We start from the raw sequence: 23,248 nt of genomic DNA on the forward strand, positions 1-23,248 counted from the left end.
TTCTGCATGTGTCTATGCATGTGCCTATGTATGTCAGTCTGTATGTGTGTGTGTGTGTATATGTGTATGTATACACATATATGTGTATGTATGTATAAATATACACGTGTGTGTGTATGTGTGTATACACGTGCGTGTGTATGTATGTATAAATATACACGTGTGTGTGTATGTATGTATAAATATACACGTGTGTGTGTATGTGTGTATATATATACACGTGTGTGTGTATGTGTGTATATATATACACGTGTGTGTGTATGTGTGGATATATATACACGTGTGTGTGTGTATATATATGTATATATATATATATGTATGTGTGTGTGTGTGTGATGGACTCTCTCGTCGTAGACGATGTATGAACGTTCAGTTTTTAACAATTTTTCCCTAATGACCTGTATAAATGATTTGTTTATAATGGTTAACTCACCGTAGCAGATGTTTGTCGAAATGAATAGCGAAGCCAGAAGACAAATTAAAAAAAAGAAACGTTCCAAGGAAGAAAACAGTCAAGAAGAAAGGGGGGGGGGATGAGTTGGGAATTGAGTAGAATTGATAGGAATGAAGAAAAGGCGAAGGGAAAGAAAACGGAGGGAGATAAGAGCAGAGAGTTGCTACCGTTAAGGGGCGGGGGAAATTGTTATCATAAATATTTAAAGATAAATATTTATGATAAAGATAAAGACTAGCTTACCATTAGGTATTGATTTCTTGGCAGATACATATGTCGCCTGCCTTTTATTCATTCCGCTCTCTCAGTTTGGAATTTTATTCGCATTTGTTGCAACTCGAGTTTCTATAACCGTGAGATATGCAGAAACATTCAGCTTATTGAATTTCTTCGTAACTTCGATCTGGGGGAAACACAGTGACTTTCGATGCCAATATGTAGTTATTATTCCAGATCGGACACCGACCATTTTTTGTTCTCTGTACCTGCCACGGAATGCTTCAAGTTTACAAACTGCCTACCTGCCTACTCTTCTGTTATATGCGACAGAAGCTGCATGTATGCATATACAAATAAATATATACATACATTATATAGGCGTAGGAGTGGCTGTGTGGTAAGTAGCTTGCTTACCAACCACATGGTTCCGGGTTCAGTCCCACTGCGCGGCACCTTGGGCAAGTGTCTTCTACTATAGCCTTGGGCCGATCAAAGCCTTGTGTGTATATATGTTTGTGTGTCTGTGTTTGTCCCCCTAACATCGTTTGGCAGCCGATGCTGGTGTGTTTACGTCCCCGTAACTTAGCGGTTCGGCAAAAGAGACCGTTAGAATAAGTACTAGGCTTACAAAGAATAAGTCCTGGGGTCGATCTGCTCGGCTAAAGGCGGTGCTCCAGCATGGCCACAGTCAAATGACTGAAACAAGTAAAAGAGTAAAAGAGTAAAGAGTAAAAGAGTATTATATATATATACACACACACACACACACATATATACGAGAAGTGCAGAATTATTTCTGGTTTGGGGTAAAAAAATAGTGCAAGAGGTTCAGTTAATTGAACATATTCCCCTCTAACTTTCACACGGTTATTGTAACTATCCTTCGGTTTTTTAAGCTCTGTAAAAGAACTCGGAAGTTCGGATCTCAAGGCAGGCATTTTGGGGGAATCTTAAAGCCAGGGGATTTTCAGCCACACTATCTGTGTCCTTATATTCCCTGAACAGTTTCCTCACTTAGCACAAAACAACATCTGTGTATTAGTTTCACGGTTATTGCCCTTTATCAACACAGATTAGCTGTTTGGCCAGGTGGCGCTGCTAAATTCACGGTTCGAACATATAGACTTCAAAGGGACGCACAGTCTCTGATCTATAAATAGAAATACTATTATTTCGAAATCTCTCAGAGAGGGAGGGAGAGACATTCAGTCACAAATCTTTAAAGTAGCGCCACCTGGCCAAGCAGGTGCTGTGTTGATGAAAAGCTGGAGTCCTACTGCGTGGTAACTTTGGCAAGTGGCTTCTGTTATAGCCTCGGGCCGACCAAAGCCTTGTGAATGGATTTGGTAGACGGAAACTGAAAGAAGCGTGTTGTATATATATATATATATATATATGTATGTGTGTGTACATGTTTGTGTGTCTGTGCTTGTTTCCCCAACATCGCTTGACAACCGATGCTGGTGTCTTTACGTTCCTGTAACCTAGCGGTTCGGCAAAAGGGAACGATAGAATAGTACTAGGCTTACAAAGAATAAGTCCTGGGATCGATTTGCTCGACTAAAGGCGGTGCTCCAGCATGGACGCAGCCAAATGACTAGGAGTGGCTGTGTGGTAAGTAGCTTGCTAATGAACCACATGGTTCCGGGTTCAGTCCCACTGCGTGGCGTCTTGGGCAAGTGTCTTCTGCTATAGCCCCGGGCCGACCAATGCCTTGTGAGTGGATTTGGTAGACGGAAACTGAAAGAAGCCTGTCGTATATATGTATATTTATATATGTATGTGTGTGTGTGTGTTTGTGTGTCTGTAGTTGTTCCCCTAGCATTGCTTGACAACCGATGCTGGTGTGTTTACATCCCCGTAACTTAGTCGATTTGCTCGACTAAAGGCGGTGCTCCAGCATGGCCGCAGTCAAATGATTGAAACAAGTAAAAGAGAGTATATATACATATATATATATATATATATATATATTAAAATACACACAAACACATATATGTACGTCTATAGATACGTATGGAGATAGATATGATAGATAGTGATATATAGATATGTAAATATTGTATAGGTATGTTTATATATATATACACATATATAAGACGAATGCCTGCATTCATGTATGTGTGTGTGGGGGGGGGAGGGATCGTTAAGATCTCGGATTAATATTGCAAATCAATGTTGAAGTTGGCGGGGTTTTTTTATGTTAAATAAAAAAAAAATACGGTAGAGACATAAATCAAATCAACAGCAAAAGCTGAACTATTAAATTACAAAATCGATGCCGCCACCACCACCACTACCACCCTACAACAACAACAACATTTACAACAACAAGAATATTGAAGATCGTAGTCTCTCATCAATAGGAACATGGTATTGACGACTGCTGCGATGACAAGTAAAGAAGCTGTGATGACAAACGATGTATATGGCTGAGACATCAGATATATGTCGCCATTTTTCTTTTTTTTTTTTCGTTTTCAATGTGATGGCGAGGATCTCAATAATATCACCATGACAACAAATCAGCCTCTTTATTGAGCAATCTGATGAATGTCGCATTTAGTCAATGGTAGAGAGCTGGGGCTTTAACGCTGGCAACAATCTCAAAGTGAAGTTTATAGAAAATAATTGGAAATATGATTTGATTTGATCGTTAGGAGTTTAAAAGCTGAGCTCTGACACAAAATGTTTGATTTCCTTCTAATGCATCCGAAATAATTTCCTTTTTAATTCTGCCAGAAATCTACTTGACTTTTCATGTGGACTGTAATATTATTCCTCACGTTGCAACTAGTGTATGACAGCCATCTTGTTTACGAGGTTTTCAAAGGATCTCTCAGTGGGTCACCTTATTTCTAACTGTGAGAGAGTGCTACAGAAGTTTCAACAGCACAGTGCAGAACAAATATCGTAATGGGCCACGTACGCAAAGAACTGGTCTTTCGGTTTGTCAGTGATCTTTTCACTCTTCACCGATACATGCATATACATATATATATATATATATATATATATATATATATATATATATATATATATATAATATATATATATATATATATGTATATATATATCAGAAATATTAAATTTCTAAATCTTTCATAGAGATATGTACGGTGGTGGGGCGATAGAATGGTTGTATACTGTCAATCTAACGTGAAGGTGACAGTAGGGGGTTACACCACCGTCGATGCTTCCTAGGGCTAAACAGCGGTGGTGAAACCCGCTACTGTCACGTTCACGTTAGATTGACAGTATACAACCATTCTATATATATATAGGGAAGAATTAGTGAGTACATGTGTTTCTGTGTGCGTTTGTATGTGTGATTGTATGTATGTACGTATGTGTGTGTGATTGTATGTATATGTGCAGATTTGTATGTTTTGCTCTATGTATTCTCATGCATATAGTCGCATATCTTGACATGCAGGAGCACCGCCTTTTAGTCGAACAAATCAACCCCAGGACTTATTCATTGTAAGCCCGATAACTGTTATATCAACCTCATTTGCCAAAGTACTAAGTTACGAGGACGTAAACACACCAACACCGGTTGTCAAGCGATGGTGAGGAGGTCAATCACAGACACACACAAATGCATGCATATATATATATATATATATATATATATATATATATATATATATATATATATATATACTTATTGTTAACAAAGGTCGGGATGTGTGAAGTTCAGTAATTCCATAAATAGAAAATGCATTAAATACTACAAAACGTAGAAGTAGGACAAAGACTAACTAGAACCCAAATACTTCATAAGTTATCGACCGAAAAATACTAATACATAGTTTCCTGCCTTTAACGTTAAGACTAGGAACTTTGTATATCGGCGGCACCCGCAAGATTTGCGGAGAATTAGGGCTCGAGCAAACAAAATAATGTAGGATGAACGTACGAATATATATATATATATATTGATTGATTGATTGATATATATATATATATATATATATATATATATATATATATATATATATATATAAATACAAAATGGGACAAAAACGCAAAACATTCAAGTAGACGACACAAAAAACGGACGGGTCATTCGAAGCCTCTAATCTTCAGTCAAGAACCGGATCATCCTCGCAATTTCGGCTGATTAATCTTGAGATCGCTCCTATCCGGCCAGCCCCAAGGAAAAACTAAGCTACGAGCATTAGATTTCTTGGAAAAAGGATCGAATGTATACGAAACAAATACAAAAAACAATAATAATAATAATAACAGGACAAAAACAACAATATATATGTATATGTGTGTGTGTGTGTGTGTGTGTGTACATACATAAATAAACACATGACGGCATTTTTTCAGTTTCCGTCTGCCAAATCCACTCACAAGGCTTTAGTCGACCCAAGTACTATAGTAGACACCCGCTGATGGTGCCATACAGTGGAACTGAACGTGGAGCCATGTGGTTGGGAAGCAAGCCTTATGTGTGTGTGTGTGTGTGTGTGTGTGTGTGTGTGTGTAATTTTTAAAGAGGATAACAAACGTTAAGGTAAGGCAAAGATCTGAAGTCACCTACATTATTATTGGAAAAATGCAGTGTCTTGAGCAAGACACTCTCTTCCTCGTTGCAACAGTCCACTGATGTCAAAAATGTTGTACCGGTAATTTGAGTTAGCCTTGTCACATTCTGCATCACACTGAATCTTCCTGCAAACTACGTTAACTGTAAGCGGGTCTGTGGAGTGCTTAGTCACTTGCACGTTAATTTCAGGAGCAGGCTGTTCCGTTGATCGTGTCAACTGGAACACTTGGCGTCGGACCCGACGGAGTACCAGTTTCTTTTTAATTTATTGCTCTTTTTAATGTGTGTGTTTAGTTCTGTACAGATCGCCCAGCTTCCGCAATGTGTTAGCTGTGTGTGAACTGAATCTGTAATATGCTCTTGATTTTTGCTTAAATATTTTTCTCTTCTTCGCAACATAAATGTCGAGAATTAAACAAAAGCACCACAAATTTTCTTTTCTAATAATTTCTGATTTTCATTCTTATTTCTCACTTTGGTGGAATCAGAAATGTTGTCTGTGACACACCGTTTTCCATTGGATAAAACAAAGATAGGTATTGCGATCCAACATAAATTGTATTGGGTAACGCTGCAACCGAAACATCTTTTAAAAAAATAGACATAGATAATGTATTCCTAGATAACCTTGTAGTGCACGAAATGTTTAAGGTCGGGATGTCTTTGGTCACATGACTGCTCAGCGAGAAGGGATCTCTTATGATACTCGCTAAAATGTTCGGGTAGCATATATATATTAATTCTACCTCAATTGCTGAGATCTAATAGTCATAAGCGCAGGAGTGGCCGTGTGGTAAGTAGCTTGCTAACCAACCACATGGTTCCGGGTTCAGTCCCACTGCGTGGCATCTTGGGCAAGTGTCTTCTGCTATAGCCCCGGGCCGACCAATGTCTTGTGAGTGGATTTGGTAGATGGAAACTGAAAGAAGCTTGTCGTATATATGTATATATATATAAGTGTGTGTGTATATGTTTGTGTGTCTGTGTTTGTCCCCCTAGCATTGCTTGACAACCGATGCTGGTGTGTTTACGTCCCCGTCACTTAGCGGTTCGGCAAAAGAAACCGATAGAATAAGTACTGGGCTTACAAAGAATAAGTCCCGGGGTCGATTTGCTCGACTAAAGGCGGTGCTCCAGCATGGCTGCAGTCAAATGACTGAAACAAGTAAAAGAGTAAAAGAGTAAAGAGTAAGAGTATAGCCTTTGACACAAAGTCGTTTTCCGAGTAAATACGAACCACTGCCAGCTCCGTTGACTGTCCAGTATTTTATGAACTCAACGATCCGTATTTCTCGATTTCCTTTTGTCATAAAATAGATCGAATCTTTTGTTCCAGTCGAAGAAGAAGAACATCGCATTGTTTCTTTTGGAAACGAAATCAATCGATATATTTTAATAATGTTCTTACTTTATTATTCGGTTGACTTTTCTATTTGTTATTGATTTATTTTGCTACAACTCCAATTATTGTTAATCTAATCGTCATTCAATCTTATTCGTGTATCTTGTTACAATTGTCGATCATAGTCTTGTTTCTGCCAAAACTTCTTCCATACTCACCGACTTTACCTTTGTACCTCAGACATACGCCAGCACCGTTCTACAAACACACTTTCCAACATCGTTTTGTAGCTCTGAATAAGATTTTTGCGATCATCTGATTTATTAACAGGTCAGCAGGAAATAGACTTTTAAGGGAAAATTACTTAAAAATTTATCACAAAATGTTATGCAGACGGAATTCTGTTGGATTACTGAATTAAATGGCATTGTTTTTGCTCAGTGAAATGTACTTACGTTTCAAGAAATTTGCCTAAATATTTCTGGCTAAGAAATAAATACGATTGATAATAAAATAAAACTAAGTCAACAACAAAGGAGGCGCAATGGCCCTGTGGTTAGGGCAGCGGAATCGCAGTCGCGGTTTCGATTCTCAGACCGACGCTTTAAGTGTGTTTTTTGAGCGAAAACAACTAAATCTCCACGAAGCTCCGCCACGGTGTGGTGGCGACCCCTGTTGTACTCTTTCGCCCCAACTTTTTCTCACTCTTTCTTCCTGTTTCTTGAATAACGCTGCGATGAACTGGCGTCCCGTCCAGCTGGTGGGGGAACACATACGCCATGGGAACCAGGAAACCGGGCCCATGAGCGTGGCTAGGCTTGAAAAGGGCGCAGAAATAAAGTCAACAATATATCAAGTAACATTTAAGTTCCTTGAAACGGAGAAGATTTTTTTTTTTACTGTTGTGCAAATATCTAAGACATATTGATGTTGTTATTATTTATGACTGAGTTCAAATTCCGCCGAGGTTGACTTTGCCTTTCATCCTTTCGGGGTCGATAAAATTAGTACCAGTTACGCACTGTGGTCGATGTAATCGACTTAATCCCTTCCCCTAAATTTGAGGTCTTGTGCTTCCAACAGAAAGAATTATCGATGACTGGGTGAAGCGGCGAGCTGGTAGTGTTGTTGTTGTTGTTTAGCTTGGTTTCTTCCGGCTCTTCACATTCTGAGCTAAAACCCTGCCTAGGTTGGCGTTGCCTTTCATCCTTTCAGAGTCAATAAAATACCAGTTTAATACTGGGGTCGATATAATCGACTTACTGCTGCCCCTGAAATTGCTGAGATTGTGCCAAAATTTGCAACAATTAGCCATGAAAGATAATATTTATCCCCCACTTAAACCTGGATATTTAGTTGGAACAAACTAAGATGCGATAGATCCCACTCATAGTTGCTGGGGTGAGATCAATTATTTATGTGCGGTAAGAAGCTTGCTTCCCAACCACATAGTTCCGAGTTCCGTCCCACTGCGTAGCATCTTAGGCAAGTGTCTTTGGTAGACGGAAACTGAAAGAAACCCGTCGTGTATGTATGTATGTATGTATATAAATATACAGGAGTGGCTGTGTGGTAAGTAGCTTGCTAACCAACCACACGGTTGCGGGTTCAGTCCCACTGCGTGGCATCTTGGGCAAGTGTCTTCTGCTATAGCCCCGGGCCGACCAATGCCTTGTGAGTGGATTTGGTAGACGGAAACTGAAAGAAGCCTGTCGTATATATGTATATATATATGTATGCGTGTGTTTGTGTGTCTGTGTTTGTCCCCCTAGCATTGCTTGACAACCGATGCTGGTGTGTTTAGGTCCCCGTCACTTAGCGGTTCGGCAAAAAGAGACCGATAGAATAAGTACTAAAAGGTGGTGCTCCAGCATGGCCGCAGTCAAATGACTGAAACAAGTAAAAGAGTAAAAGAGTATATATATAATGTGTGTGTGTGTGTGTGTGTGTGTGTGTGCGCGCGCGTATTTATGTATTCGTGTGTGTACATGTGTTTGTCCCCTCACCATCGCTTGACAACCGATGTTGGTGCGTTTACGTCCCCATAACTCAACGTTTCAACAAAAGAGATGATAGAATAAGTATTAGACTTACAAAGAATAAGTCCTGGGGTTGATTTGTTCGACTAAAGGCGGTGCCGCAGCATGGCTGCAATCAAATCTCTGAAACAAGTAAAAGAGTAAAAGATTAAAAGGGAGAGAGATTTCACAGAATATGAAAATCCCTTTGTATTCCTTCCTGCCAGCTGATGCGCAGCCATTTTTAATAATAATAATAATGTGGGCACTTGAAGAATTGCACAGCTTATCACCGGTTGCATTCTGACTTGGAAAGGAGCTGCTTTTTCCTGGTGACAACTGACGGGATTTGAACTGAAGAAACAAAACATGATAGATCAATCGCATTCGATGTTCTAATTCTTTCGCCAACCCTCACTGAACTGATACCGAAAAGATGAAATAGAGAGTTGTCTTTGGTGAGATTTAAACGCAGAGATCCAGAATAAATCCGATAATGCCGGAGAATTTCCAAAGATCAAGATGCCATGACCCTGTATTATTGTTATATCCAAACAAACCAACGGATCCTTTGTAAGTGGGAAGTTAGGTCAATAACCAATTAGGTGACGGTTTGATTGTTCATGTTTATTGGTGCTAAGTTGCATTGTTAGTATGTAACCATCCGTTTTGAAATTTTAAGAATTGTCATATTTTAGCCATGGATATTACGCAATACTTGAGATATGATCTGTTCTTCTCGTCTCTCCTCCGCTAACCGTTTGATTCTTAACACATCTTTCTATCTTTTCTCTTACACATATATCAGAATATTTGAGAATGAGATAAATATGCTACAGAGAAATTGAAAGAATTTATGGAAACATTCAAAGCGAATCTTATATGCCGCTTTATCAGTTTGGGTTTGATGTTTAGAAATTTATCTGCCAATTAGGATTAATCTCATTGATCAATAGAAATACCATAACAGAATATATTGTTCTTTACCATGTTTTAATCTGAAGAAACATACTGCTGATAAACACTTCAAAACGCAGAGCTCTATTATTTTCTATGGCACCACAGTACTTAACTTACGATAACACGAGACACTCTACATGGTCAGTTGAGCTTCTAGAAATAGCAGGTAAGTCATCTCCTAATCGTATCCTATTCTCTTATAACCGAATCACATATTCTATAATTGGATTGACTGGGGCTGGTGTAGTGACTTCAGAAAGGCCTTATTGGTGGGTCTGTTCGGTTACCTTTGACCTGAGACTAGATAACAACGAAACATTGTTTTATTTATAATTTATGCCCGTTCGACTAGCAACCATTTCCCGAGACACGTCCACTCTGGTGATGGGGTCGATTTTAAGATAGCTAAAGCCAACACAGCTGATGAAAGACTACGTCCTAAAGTTTGAGAACATAAGGATGTCAACATCCTAAAGCAGCGAGCTGGCAGAACCATTAGCACGCCGGGCGAAGTGCGTAGCCGTATTTCGTCTGCTGTTACGTTCTGAGTTCAAACTCCGCCGAGGTCGACTTTGCCTTTCATCCTTTCGGGGTCGATTAAATAAGTACCAGTTACGCACTGGGGTCGATGTAATCGACTTAATCCGTTTGTATGTCCTTGTTTGTCCCCTGTGTTTAGCCTCTTTTGGGTAGTAAAGAAACGCATAAGGATGTCGACATCAGCATCAATTTGAATATCTACCAAACAGCCGTGGCTACGGTGCTCCTCTTTACATGTGGAGACATGTATAGCTGTGTCGATTGCTCCACAAGAAATGGCGTGACAAGTGATCCAATCACGCTAACACATACTCTAAAGCAAAAGAAGGAAGTTGGTTGGAACGATCTTGACCTCCACATGATTACTATAAGGAAACTAAAGCAAGTTCTCTTCGTAAATATGTAGCAAGGGAGAGAACATTCGACAGTCGTAGGACATCACGGGGTGAACCTGAAATTAGCATTTAAAGCAATGAGATTTGAAACAGACTCCTGAGAACAGCTTCGCCAGAAATGAACTGTGTAGCATATTCACATCAGCAAAGGTGCCAAATCCTCACAAGAGACAAACATTCATGCAGTGGAAAACAAACCTGACTTCTCTAAAGGACGGTCAGCTGACACGCCCGTTGGCGTCTAGAACTATTTGTGCCCTCCATGTAACTTTTATTTCCGTCTTAAAATTGGTCTCCTCAACAATTTAAGGCTGTATGAGACCTAATCAACTAAATTCATAGTGGGTCTTGATTGACTAACGTCGCACGAACACACACACACACACACACACACACACACACACACACACACACACACACACGTGCACGCACAGACGCACGCACACACATGTACGTGCACGCACACTTTCTGCTTTAACCTGATCACCGCCATTTTGATCAGGTTTAATCTAATTTTAGAGACTCCGTTTCTTTTAAATTTATTCCTTTCTTGTGTGGATTTACTCTCTTTAATGAATGTAGAGTCGTTCATCATCTCCACAAACAATGTCTACTTTCATCCTGTAACAACATGCATCCACCAATAATAAAATAACTCAGTCTGATATTCACAGCCAACTTCTTTCCATTTTCGAGCGGAATAAAAGTTCCCCGTCCGATTTTATTATTACAAATCGCTTTTCCTTATATAAAACTAACCAACATAATATTATTACATTTGCTGGACCATTATGCATAAAATGTTGTTAGGCATTTCACTTTGGTTATGGAAATTTATATCTAAACGGAAGGCAAGTTTATGAATTCAGAACTGTCTTTTATTTCTTGTACAGTTTCATTTTAGCGGTTTCTGCTTTATATTTCCAATAATATTTTGACGAGAGAGAAGAGAAGAGATTTTAACGTTCTTTAAAGTTTCATAAAATTCTTTTAATGCCAGTCATGTCGACCATAATATTAACCAGAAGGGAAACAATGCAATCGGTTGATTCTAGAAAGTGTTTAAAGATGTCGAACAGATTCCTTCGGGAAAAACAGGGAACATTAAAAACATCCACCACATCATTTGTGTATTTCGTACCACCAGCTCCGTTCGTTTTAAAAATAGTTTAAGTAAGGGCAGACGATATTTTGTAGGCAAATTGTTCAAGCGATCGAATTACCCAGATTTTGATGGAAATTTATTTCCCAGAAATCTGAAGTCCGGATTACGAGGATAGAAACACTACAATTCCCTTCTCCCTAGAATTATTAGAAGTGGTTGGTTGCAAACCTCCTTTATTAAATTTTGCAACTATATCTTTCACTTGCCCTCGTCTCAGGAAGTGCTCTAACCGCATCGGTAACATTAAACTGTCTCTGCATTTTACTTTCTCATTCATATTGTCAAATACCCTGATCACTTGAACGAATGAGTTCTAATGGGCGCAGGCGAGACTGACTGGTAAGAAGTTTGCTTCCCAACCACATGGTTCCGGGTTCGGTCCCAGTGCAAGGCAACTTGGACAAGTGTCTTCTATTATAGCCTCAGGCTGACCAAAGCCTTGCGAGTGGATTTGGTAGACAGAAACTGAATGAATCCTGTGGTATATATTTATATTTGTGTGTGTGTGTGTGTGTGTGTGTGTGTGTGTGTGTGTGTGTGTGTGTGTGTGTGTGTGTGTGTGTGTGTGTGTGTGTTTGTCCCCTACCACCGCTTCAGAATTGGTGCAAGTGTGTTTATTTCCCCGTAACATAACGGTTCCGTAAACGAGATCGATACAACAAGTACCAGGCTTTTAAAAAAATAAGTACTGGGTTCGAGTTAAACTTCTACAGGACAGTACTCCAGCATGGCCGTAGTCTAATGATTGGAACCAGTAAGATAAATGATGTGTGTGTGGGCCTGCCTGCCTGCATATGCATGTGTATGAATGTGCATAGGGTCACATTGTTGAGTGAAGAGTAGTCACTTTGTGCAACCCATTATCTCCCTGGTTCTAATGTAATTCCATGAGGAACGGGACAAGATTGAACTCAGTATATCACGGAAGGACACTCAAATCTTAAGCAATTATTCGGATGCTTTGCTATTTCTGGCATTCGATTTCCACTCCAACGCAAGTGAAACACTATGTATCTTAGAAGCAGAAAACAAGTGATTCAGTTTTGTTTTCTCTACAGATCATGTGAAAATGAAAAAAAAAAAAAAAAACCAACTAAATTTAGACCCGGCAGATACTTTTAAAAAGCGCTCCACCAATTTTTCCCTCTGCCACTGATTCCATTTGCAAAGGAAATAAATTGTCCATTAATGGAGATGTTTTTTTTTTTGCCTGTGATGATTGCAGGTTGTCAGACACAGCACAATATCTGACACCACGTTGAGTGAAACAAAGCCACGTTACTGTAGACTCTCTCTGATACAGGGTGTTCAAAAGCTCTCTCCGCAATAATATTTAATGGTTTTCGGGTGATTCTTGTACATTGATCCCTTACTTGCTCCCCAGACGAAATAAGTCTGGCGGTGTTAAATCAGGTGATCTTGGTGGCCCAAATCCCTTCGAAATAATCCGTTCACCGAAACACCCTTGAAGTATGGTCATGGTGATGCACAGGATGAAAACGTACTTGTACTTGTGGCGACATTCACCCTGGGCGGGTTGCGTCGGCTTCTTCTAGTCATGGAAGTAGTTTCGTGGGAATATGTGGATTTCACAAGCGGTCCCCAACAATCCTGCATGTAGAGACATCCTGTTTACCGCAGATTATCCGCAGACGCAGGGACAGAACGACCGAGGAGCCGCCGGTTGCCGAAACAGACACTCTGAGGATTTACACCAGAGCCCCGTCTGCCGGGTTGTGGCCCTAATACCACTCGGTTTCAGACCAATCCGCCTTGGGTGGCCCTACCAGGAACCGAGGTTCCCGACGGCATAGCTCTGACACTACCCGTTGCCAGCGTCCCCACCACGGTGAGGAGGGGATGGACTTTGGGGACGAAGATGTTCACTGCGGGAAGACGTTTTGAACATCCTGTATCTTAGCAAGGTCACCTTTGTCGCTCAAAATTTGGTATTTCTGGTATGTGACAGACAATATTGTCTATTTTCGTTTGTCTCAACTCGTATATCATAACCAGTTTCTAAATAAGCTTTCAGTTGTTATCACAATCGCATAAATCTGCAGTTATATTTGTTGTTGTTGTTCGGTTCCGTTCATAGATCATCGGAGTCTCTGTTCGTAGATCCTTATCTTTGAATAACCTCTCTGTATCCGTAATTCCGTGATAATAATATCTGTCTCATAAGCATTCTGTGGCAAGAACGTTTCAAATCGATACAATTTTGAGCCGTTTAACATCTGTGTTTGGCTTGAAATATTTCCAATATTTACGAAGGTTATTTTTGGTATTACGTTAAATACTCTTTTACTCTATTACTTGTTTCAGTCATTTGACTGCAGCCACGCTGGAGCACGGCCTTTAGTCGAGCAAATCGACGCCAGGACTTATTCTTTGTAAGCCTAGTATTTATTCTATCATCTCTTTTTGCCGAACCGCTAAGTTACGGAGATGTAAACACACCAACAATGGTTGTTGAGCGATGGTGGTGGTGGTGGTGGGGACAAACACAGACACACAAACATATACACATAAATATACATATATATATATATAATATATATATATATATATTCGACGGGCTTCTTTCAGTTTCTGTCTACCAAATCCACTCACAAGGCTTTGGTCGACCCGAGGCTATTGCAGAAGACACTTGCCCAAGGTACCATGCAATGGGACTGAACCCGGAACCCTGTGGTTGGTAAGTTAGCTACTTACCACACAGCCACTCCTGCACCTGTTGTAAGTCAATTCAAATCTCCCGCTTAGTTGCAAAAAGTATAACTTATTGTTAACGTGTCTCTAAGAAACTGAAGTGAGTTAAAGGAAACAAATGGAATTGACTGATTGCGCAAGTCCATATAAATATGTCAAGGTGTGCAGAAACGGACGGCATCATCAAAAATCGAAATTTCTCTTTTAGATGAAGGAAAATGAAAACTTGGTGGTAACGTTTCGCAACTTTGAAAGGAAGGGGAGATAATCTCAAAATATCCATAAGTAATTTCACGCACAGGAGTGGCTGTGTGGTAAGTAGCTTGCTTACCAACCACATGGTTCCCAGTTGAGTCCCATTGCGTGGCATCTTGGGCAAGTGTCTTCTGCTATAGCCTCGGGCCGACCAAAGCCTTGTGAGTGGATTTGGTAGACGGAAACTGAAAGAAGTCCGTCGTATATATGTGTACATATATATATATATATATATATATATATATATATATATATATATTATATATATATATATATATATAATATATATTATATATATATATATATATGTGCGTGTGTGTGTGTGTATGTATGTTTGTGTGTCTGTGTTTGTCCCCCCAACATCGCTTGACAACCGATGCTTGTGTGTTTACGTCCCCGTAACTTAGCGGTTCGGCAAATAGAGACCGATAGAATAAGTACTAGGCTTACATAGAATAAGTCCTGGGGTCGATTTGCTCGACTAAAGGCGGTGCTGCAGCATGGCCGCAGTCAAATGACTGAAACTAGTAAAAGAGTAAGAGTACTATGACTTTAAATGCTTGGAGGAAAAAGGATTTCGGTTTGCAGATCGACTAGTTTAGTCTATTCTATGTTAGTAAGTAGCAATAATACTAAACCATGTCTGTAACAGTCTCTTGTTTGCTCTCCAACAATGACACTAGGTTGTTGGTTACTTTCTCAAGTTAAGAATGAAATTTCAAGATATTCATAATGCTTTATGTATGTCATGTAGTACAACAGCCTTTCACTTCTCTACTAAAATACCTTCAGTTGGACTATTTCAATTATTTCCCTTTGTATCTTTTATTTTTTTACTTGTTTCTGTCATTAAACTGCGGACATGTTGGGGCACCGCCTTGATGAAGTTTTAGGCAAAAGAATCGATCCCAGTACTATTTTTAAGCCCAGTACTTGTTATATAGGTTTCTTTTCTTTGCAGGACCGCTAGGTTTATGGGAACATAAACAATCAAACACCGGTAATCAAGCGGGATCGGAGCAAACACTGACGCAAAACATACACACACATATATACACCGTATTTGATGGCCTTTAAGACGCACGAGTGCATAGGACGCACCCTAGCTTCGGCTATACTTGTGTAAAATAAATTACCATTAAAATAATGTTTTAATTCCCTCACTTACCTGTATCTGTATAACTTTATGTTGTTACCGGTAATTATAAGCAATTTCTTGCATCCACATTCGATATAAACATACCGTAGGCGACTGTTCACCAATAGATGGCAGCACACGTTTTGTAAACATAGACCGTAGGATAGTTTTGAGCCTACATTGAGTGCATTTGACGCAGGGGGATTTTTAAAGCTATTTTGAGGTAAAAAGAAAAAAAAAGGTGCGTCTTATTAGCCATCAAATACGGTATATATATACATATATATATATATATATATATATATATATATATATATATATATATATATATATATATACACACATATGACGAGCTTTCCGTTTCCGTCTACCAAGTCTACTCAGAGGCCTTGGTCGGCTCGAGGATATGGTAGACATTTGCCCAAGGTGCCATGCAGAGGGACTGAACACAAAACCAAGTGGTTGCAAAGCAAACTTCTTACCACACAGCCACGCCTGCGCCTAATGTGGGTTCATATTACAAATCAGTTTTTAAAGGGACCACCTTCAATAGTACATTTATACGAGTCGCAGAATACTCACGATATGTGAAACAAGTAGAAAGTTGGATATTAAGGCGGACTGGCAGAATGCTAGAGCAGTGAGCAAAATAGTTTGCAGCATTTGTTGCAGTCTATTACGTTCTGCTTTCAAACCTAGATGATGCCAACTGGTTTTTAATTTTCTGGGGTCATTTAGATAAAGTACTACTCATTTACGGAGTCTGATTTCATTAATTATCCCCAATCACTTAATTAGTTGCAGTATACCAATGTAAGGCACTATTACTTTAAAAGGGCGGTGGATTATCGTACTAAAACTCAAGGGAAAATTTAATTACTTTATCTTCAGAATGTCCTCTCTCTGTCTCTCTCTCTCTCCATATGTATATATATATATATATATATATATATATATATATATATATATATATACGCACATACACACATATATATGTGTGTGTGTGTTTGTATGTACATACATACACACACTCGAGGGATGTCCATTAAAGATTTCCCTTGATCCACTTCCCAAGGACTGGGATAAACGAAACTTGGCATAATTATTAGTCCTTCCCTACATGGCCACCACTAATGGTGACACACTTCTCCCATCGCTTTATGCAGCCGAGAAGACTTCGTCTGTAGAAGTTGATAGGTTGTGTTTGGAACTAAGACTTTACCTTGGAAATAAATTCATTATCATCCGAAAAGTGCTTCCCCTTCAAAAAGTACTTCAAGCTGGAAAGAGGTGGATGTCAGACGGTGCGAGGTCGGGTGAGTAAGGGGGATGAGGAAAGATTTCATAGCCGCAGGCGTATGCCCTAATCTGGGTAACATGCACATTGTGAACTGGGGTATTGTCTTGGAGGAGGTGGACTGCTGTGGTCAGCATGCTACACTTCACTGCTTTGATGGCGTCCCACAATTTCTGCAACTGAGAAGTATAACATGCCCCGTTAGTTGTGGTGCCCTTTGCCAGAAAATCCCTCATCACTACTCCGTGCTGGTCCCAAAAGACTGTGAGCATCACCTTGCCTGCTGAGGGTTGGACACGAGCCTTCTTTCGAGGTGGTGAGTTATCATGCTTCAATTGCTTTGACTGGACTTTAGTCTCAGCATCATAGTGATCGACCCATGTTTTATCCCATGTGATAAGTCTGCCGAAAAAGTCCTCCTCGTTTTCTTGGCATATTGCCAAAAGAGCCAGGAAGCAATTGATTCGTTCCTGCTTCTGAAAAGGTGTGAGCATCAGCGGGAATCAACTGTGCAGAAAACTTCTGTATGTGCAAATTGTAGTGACTAATTTTTTCTACGGACCCTACACTGATCTTCATTTCTTGGGCTAGGAGCCGAATAGTTATGCGGTGATCCTCCAAAATGGATCCACTTTGTGGATGGCATCGTCATCAATGACGGAATGTGGTCGTCGAGGAAGAGAAGCAGTTTCCACCGATGTCCGACCACCTTTGAACTGGCGATGCCAGTATTTGACTAAGTCGAATGATGGTGCACCATCACCATAAACTTTCATCTCATTGAAAGTCTCCTTTGGTGTATGACCTTTCAAGAATAAGAACCTGATCACTGATCCGCATTCAACTGTATCCCTAGTCCACTTCAGCAGCCGTAAAAGACAAACGAATACTGATGGAAAACTCCGATTTACAATGTGACACGTAGAGGAAGGTATGACTATATATGTACAAGTTCTGTTTCCTGTAATAACGGAAAGTGGATCAGAGGAAATCTTTAATGAAAAACCCTCGTGTGTGGGAGTATATATATATAGTCAGGCAGTCGTCGTGACAAGACGTACTTTTTATAGCTCCCGTCAGTAACTAACCAAAGAAGCATTTTTCAACTCAATTTAACTCAACTCAACTCAACTCAAGCTAACATAATCTCTCCTTGTCTTTAATCTCAAGACTTTTGAACTCTACAATCCTACTATACTACTCTTTTACTACCATCGGAGGATAAATTTATACAAATCTATATACAACCTGAAGAAAGAGGAACAACCCAAAACTAAATACTAAACCCAAGACTAGTTCTAAAACTAGTCCCGTGAGTACAATTCTTTTTTCTTGGTCTGTATCAAACACACCGCTCATCCCGATTGTACTAATTAGATTGTACTAATTACACTGAACTCTCACACACACAAGCCACGAATTTCCGAGTATATCGACACAAACTTTCCAACGGTGTATTCACTATTTACCGAGTACATCGACACAAACTTTTCAACAGTGTGTTCACTATTTTACATCAAGCCATCAATAACTGGTGTACACATACATACATACGCATACACATACATACATATATATATTACACAACACTACCCCACTGAATATGGCTAATAATTTTCAAAAACGCCGCTGGGTTGAAAATGAAATTACTGCAATGATTAACGCTTCGTTCATCCATCACAACGAAGCTAATGTTTATAGCAAAATAACTGAGGATTTAACGAAAAAATCCTTTCACAGATCTGTAAAACAGATAGAAAATAAATTAAAAGAAATTGTTAGGATATTCCCTATTTTTCACGCGCACATGGCTACACTAAAAGCCATTCTTGCCAACGAATCCAGTACAACAAATGACCAAATTCCAACAGGTCAGGGGTCACTTCAACAGCAACAATCAACTGACCTACTTCCATTGACAACAGCACCTGATGAACCAAGTCAAGTCTCGCCTTCGCTACAGCAACAAAAACAACAACAACAACACTCTAATACTACCACTAGTCAAGTTCCAATGCTGCTACAACTCCCCACTACTGCCACAATAGGAAAATCACTACTACATCCGCGTAAAACCATCTGCCACTACTACTCTCAAGGCAGCTGCAGATTTGACCACATACTGGCAAGCCAGAACCCACCATCACAAAATCAACAAGCTGCTTCTAACACCACCACCACCACCACTACTACTACTGCCAAAATAGAAAAACCACTACTACAACCAAATAAAACCCCCTGCCGTTACTATTCTAAAGGCACTTGTAGATTTGGCCCCAGCGGCACAAACAAAAATGGACGCTGTGCTTTTCCCCACCCGACCTTATGTCGTAGACTTGCTATGGGCACCTGTCCATACGGTATAACAGGAAAAAATTGCCCCCACCTCCACCCCAAATACTGTCCTAAATACAGAATCTATGGTTCTGACCCTAATATACGGATGCATAAGAGGCAATGGATGCACCTTATTCCATCCTAAACTATGCCAAACTTCTGTCTCACAAAGGATGTGCCTGAACCCAGAATGCAACAACCACCATCTGAAGGGCACAAAACGATCACAGAATAGATATGAACAGGAACAGAGGAAATCTAGGACAACAACAAGAACAAAATACAACCACGTTTCCCCTCCTACAATCAAACTACGTAGACAGAACCAGGAAAAAACACCAAATAACGCCAACTTGAAATATGTATCCTCTGACCAAGTGGCAAACCAAACAAGTAACTCTTTTTTACTGACATACCTGGAAAATATGAAGGCCGACCTAAGCCAGGAGATCCAGCGAGCCATCACCAACCATCTATGCAAATCACAAGGACCACTCACCCATTACCAACTTCCCTTACCTCGACATTCCTGTTAAATGTACGTGGCATCAACCCATCAATTATTGCCCAAAAATGGAAGATCCCATTATAGAGAGTTGGCTTGCCGAAATGGCACATTGCTTCCCTTTCTTTATCCTTACCGAGACTCACCTGAACAACACCCATATGGACGCAGAGGTGAAAATAAAAGATTTCACCATTGTTCGTACGGATCGCACAGACCGAAATAAGGGAGGGACAGCCATCTTTATCCATGACTCCTTTTCACTTGATGCCAAGAACATTTTCCAATGGCTACTGTGAATCGGTATCAGTACAACAAAGCCAAGGACATAACCATTGTTGGTCTTTACAGGCCTCCCCAGGCACCTCTAAAGTACTTTGAAGAGTGCCTTAGCAAAGTCAAGTCCTTCCTTCGGAAGTACCACTCCGGAAAAATAATAGTGATGGGTGATTTTAACCTCCCTCATGTGAACTGGCCCACAAATACTCCGAAGTTAGGCAGGTGCTCTACATCAGATAGGGCAGCAGCAGAACTGCTCTTTAATCTGATGGATGAGTATTCCTGACTCAGCTAGTGCTTGACAACCAACGAGACAGAATAAAACGATCTTGGATCTGGTACTGACCAATCACTCTAGCTACGTTCACAGCATTTCAGTCGAAAAAACTCTCCTCTCAGACCACGACATGGTACTCTGCAATCTTAATCCCGACGTATAAAAACCAAACCAGCCAATCCCACTCCATGGCACCCATTTGACAACATAAATTTCCACAAAGCGGACTGGGGAACAATCAGAAAGGATCTGTCTTCCATCGACTGGTCTTTTACTCTCAATTCCCCTCATATTGAGACCGCGTGGCAGCACTTTGAAACCATTGTCACCGACACATGCTCTAAACACGCTCCCAAGAAATCTACTAACACAAACAGAAACCGGCTCCCTAAAAAGAAAAAAACACATCAGGCGCATCAAAAGACTCAACAAAAAAAAATCAACCAATTAAAATATTCCCACACGCAACATCCACATTCAACAACAATGAAAAGACTAGAGCTGGAAAAACTTCATCTGCAGACTAACATGAAAACCTCCATTGAAAATCAAAGAGCTGTGGAGGAACAATGGGTAATCAAAAACATCAAACAGAACCCAAAAGTGTTCTATTCTTATGCAAATAAGCATAGAACCACTGTCTCACCTATTGGGCCATTGATTGATGAAAACGGCATTCCCCAACACGATGCTAAAGAAATGGCAGAAATACTGCAGAAACAATATTGCTCTGTCTTCAGTGTTCCCACTGATATTGATGTGAGGGAAACGAACGAAGCTGACTCCCAACACAAAATCGCAGACATAACCTTCACTGCCACCGACATCGTAGTAGCAATAAATGAGGTACAAACTACTCCGCTGTAGGCCCTGATAGATTTCCCGCCAGTCCTGAAGGAATGTAGATATCAACTTGCAGTCCCTCTGACCAACCTCTGGAGAAACTCGTTAGACGCAGGTTATATACCGAAAAAGTTTCTATCCCAGTCGGTCATCCCGGTTTTCAAACAGGGAAACAGATCCCTCGCAGTCAACTATCGCCCAATCTCACTCACCTCCCACATCATTAAAGTGTTTGAAAGAGTGTTAAGATCAAGGATAGCTGACTTCCTGGAGACCCACAAACTCCTAAATTCAAATCAACATGGCTTTCGCTGTGGCAGGGACTGTCTAACACAGCTCTTACACCACATTGAAGATATACTCAAAGCCTTGGGAACAGGTTCGAACTCTGACGTCATATACCTTGACTTCAGTAAAGCGTTCGACAGGGTAGACCATAACATCCTACTCTCAAAATTGGCAAATGTTGGAATCCGTGGAAAAGTTCTACACTGGATTCAGTATTTCCTAGCGAATAGAACAAACATGTTGTAGTTGATGGAGTCCACTCAAACCCAGCAAAAGTCACCAGCGGTGTTCCCCAGGGAACTGTTTTGGGTCCGCTACTCTTCATAATTTATGTAAACGACCTTTCCAGTGTCGTACATCACTGCAAAGTGAAAATATTCGCTGATGACACTAAGCTCCAGCAAATCGTCAATGAAGAAGCAGACCGAACTCAACTCCAGTCTGACCTATATGCTGTGAGTCAATGGGCAGACAGAAACAAAATGCAACTGAATGAGGGAAAATTTGAGCTGATGCATTTTGGAAGAAATTCCTCACTAAAACAACCATACTCTCTTCCTTCAGGGGAACCGCTCACAGCCTCTAAATATCAGAGACCTGGTGTAATTGTTGATGACGATCTCAGTTGGAGTGCACACATCAACAAGAAGGTCGATACAGCTCGTAGGATGAGTTCCTGGATCTTAAGAACTTTCCGGTCCAGAGAACAAGGTGTCATCATACCACTTTTTTCATCCTTTGTACGGCCACACCTTGAATACTGCTGCCCACTGTGGTCTCCTCACACAAGACAAAACATCTCCAGAATTGAGTCACCCCAGAGGGCTCTTACTAAACAAATTGAAGGCATGGCTGCTCTCGACTATTGGGATCGCCTTAAAGCCTTGAAACTTTACTCCCTCCAGCGTCGCCGTGAGCGGTACATCATTTGTACGATGTGGAAAATATACCGCCAACTTTGCCCAAACGACCTAAACATTAGCTTCAAGGTTCATCCGAGACTTGGACCACGGGCTATACGTCCCCTGCCAAATTCAAGATCACAACATACATGTACACTGCAACATAATTTCTTTTCCTCAACAGGCCCTGCCCTATTTAACATTGTCCCGAGGGAGATCAAAGAGGAAAAGGATCCCATCAACTTCAAACAGAGTCTGGATAGATTCCTTCAAAGAATACCAGACAAGCCACCCATAATTGGATACAACTCACCCAACAAGAACTCACTACTTGAACAAAACTGGATACAACTCACCCAACAAGAACTCACTACTTGAACAAAACTTGACTTAAACAGGATTCGAATAATCCTATCAGGTGGTGCTATTAAGTTAGACATGGCCTGGACCAATCTCTGGTCGAAACATATCTAAGTTTCTAAGTTTCTATATATATATATAATAATAATAATAAATATTAGCGAATAAATCCAAATTTACAGGGAAAAAAATCAGATTTAGGATTAAATCCAATTTTATAGTTGTGTGGTAAATTGCTCTGCTTTTATTACTCACAAATGCATTCAGACAGAAGTAAAAATTATAATACTGTGATATCGGTAGTAAATCATTTTATCAAAATAGTCATTTAACTAAATTCAAATGTATCCAATCCAAAGAAAATCTATACCACATTGATATCTGTGGCAAATCACTTTCTT

This window comes from Octopus sinensis, linkage group LG3 (genome assembly GCF_006345805.1).
Source record: "Octopus sinensis linkage group LG3, ASM634580v1, whole genome shotgun sequence".
NCBI classification, from domain to species: Eukaryota; Metazoa; Mollusca; class Cephalopoda; order Octopoda; family Octopodidae; genus Octopus; species Octopus sinensis.